Below are 2,150 nucleotides of genomic sequence, written 5' to 3'. Positions count from 1 at the left end.
ATACAGAGTGCTTCCCTTAAAATGAACATTAGTAAGAAGTACAAGATATTTGAACTGTAAGTGCAATAAGATACAAAGGTCCCACCGAGATTTGAACTCGGATCACTGGATTCAGAGTCCAGAGTGCTAACCATTACACCATGGAACCACATTTCAAAAACAATCTTAAATTATTCGCTTAGAGGGCTAGCTTTTCAAAAAAGGCTCATATTATTATAAATATCCCAGAGGTGACCTTTATGTGCAAAAATGGTTCCGGACAATCTAAGAATTGAACTTGGATGACTGGATTCATAGTCCAGAGTGCTCACTTTAGTATAATTATCCCAGAAATTAAATTTACGTGCAAAAATGGTTCCATAGAATCTAACTTGTATGTCTGGATTCATAGTCCAGAATGGTTCTTTATAAATGAGGATTATTACAAGTATAGAATTGAACAGCTTATTTCAACGGTACGTGCAAAACTTCTCAAGGTCCCTCCGACATTTGAACTCGGATCACTGGATTCAAAGTCCAGAGTGCTAACCATTACACCATGGAACCACATTTCAAAGACATTTATACATTTTTCCTTAGATTGAAAGCTTCAAAAGAGGCCAATTTTCTTCTAATTACCACATAGTTGAACTTTATGTGCAAAAATGATTCTGATCAAACTGAGAATTGAAGTTGGATGGCTGGATTCATGATCCAGAGTGCTTCCCTGAAAATGAACATTAGTAAGAAGTACAAGGTTGAACAGGATATTTGAACTGTAAGTGCAAAAAGATACAAAGGTCCCACTGAGATTTGAACTCGGATCACTGGATTCAGAGGGCTAGCTTCAAAATAGGCTCATATTAGTTTAATTATCACAGAGATGACCTTTATGTGCAAAAATGGTGCCGGACAATCTAAGAATTGAACTTGGATGACTGGATTTATAGTCCAGAGTGCTCACTTTAGTATAATTATCCTAGAAATTACCTTTATGTGAAAAAATGGTTCCGGACAATCTAAGAATTGAACCTGTACGTCTGGATTCATAGTCCAGAATGTTTCTTTATAAATAAGGATTATTGCAAGTAAAGAATTGAACAGCATATTTCAACAGTACATGCAAAATTTCGCAAGGTCTAATTACCACATAGTTGAACTTTATGTGCAAAACTGGTTCCGGTCAAACTGAGAATTGACGTTGGATGGTGGATTGATGATCCAGAGTGCTACCCTGAAAATGAACATTAGTAAGAAGTACAAGATTGAACAAGATATTTGAACTGTAAGTGCAATAAAATACAAAGGTCCCACCGAGATTTGAACTCGGATCGCTGGATTCAGAGTCCAGAGTGCTAACCGTTACACCATGGAACCACATTTTGGAAACAGTTTCAAACTATTGGCTTAGAGGGCTAGCTTCAAAATAGGATCATATTAGTATAATTATCACAAAGATGACCTTTATGTGCAAAAATGGTTCCATAGAATCTAAGAATTGGGTACTTGTGAGTTATCTGGGCGTCCGATTTTTTGATTGTATGCCTTAAGTTAAGGCATACAATCAGATGCGATGCGATGCGATATCGCATCGCATCGCATCGCATCGCATGCGATCATCGGATGCGATGACCCGATTTTTCCATAGGAATCAATGTTAAAATGATTCCTATGGAAAAAGGGGTCCTTTTCATACCCCTACTATCCAAGTGGGCATGGAGTTGGATATAAACCTGTGGCGAGCGTAGCGAGCCACCGAGCCCGAAGCGTGGCGAGCGAAGCGAGCCCCGCGAGGGGACGGTATTCCGTGTCCCCTCGCGGGGCTCGCTACGCTCGCCACGCTTCGGGCTCGGTGGCTCGCTACGCTCGCCACAGGTTTATATCCAACTCCATGCCCACTTGGATAGTAGGGGTATGAAAAGGACCCTTTTTCCCATTGAATTCCATGTTAAAATGGACTCAGTCCATTTTAACATTGATTCCTATGGAAAAATCGGGTCATCGCATCGCATCGCATCGCATCCGATGGTCGCATGCGATGTGATGCGATGTCCCGATCCGACCCGATTTACAAATCGGACGCCCGGATAACTCACAAGTACCAAGAATTGAACTTGTATGTCTGGATTCATAGTCCAGAATGCTTCTTTATAAATGAGGATTATTACAAG

The 2,150-nt window shown here is 40.4% G+C and overlaps 1 non-coding gene across 1 annotated transcript; it reads right to left on the bottom strand.

Moving 5' to 3' along the window:
* Window positions 1-76: 76 nt before the first annotated feature.
* On the bottom strand, window positions 77-148 carry TRNAQ-CUG (transfer RNA glutamine (anticodon CUG)). Its single transcript has one exon. It is a non-coding gene; the product is annotated as a tRNA-Gln (tRNA).
* Window positions 149-2,150: the final 2,002 nt, after the last annotated feature.

Source organism: Crinia signifera, unplaced genomic scaffold, assembly GCF_055691185.1.
Source record: "Crinia signifera unplaced genomic scaffold, ASM5569118v1 HAP2_SCAFFOLD_165, whole genome shotgun sequence".
NCBI lineage: Eukaryota > Metazoa > Chordata > Amphibia > Anura > Myobatrachidae > Crinia > Crinia signifera.
Note: the sequence above shows the minus strand (reverse complement) of the source record. Positions and strands in the feature narration are given on the sequence as shown.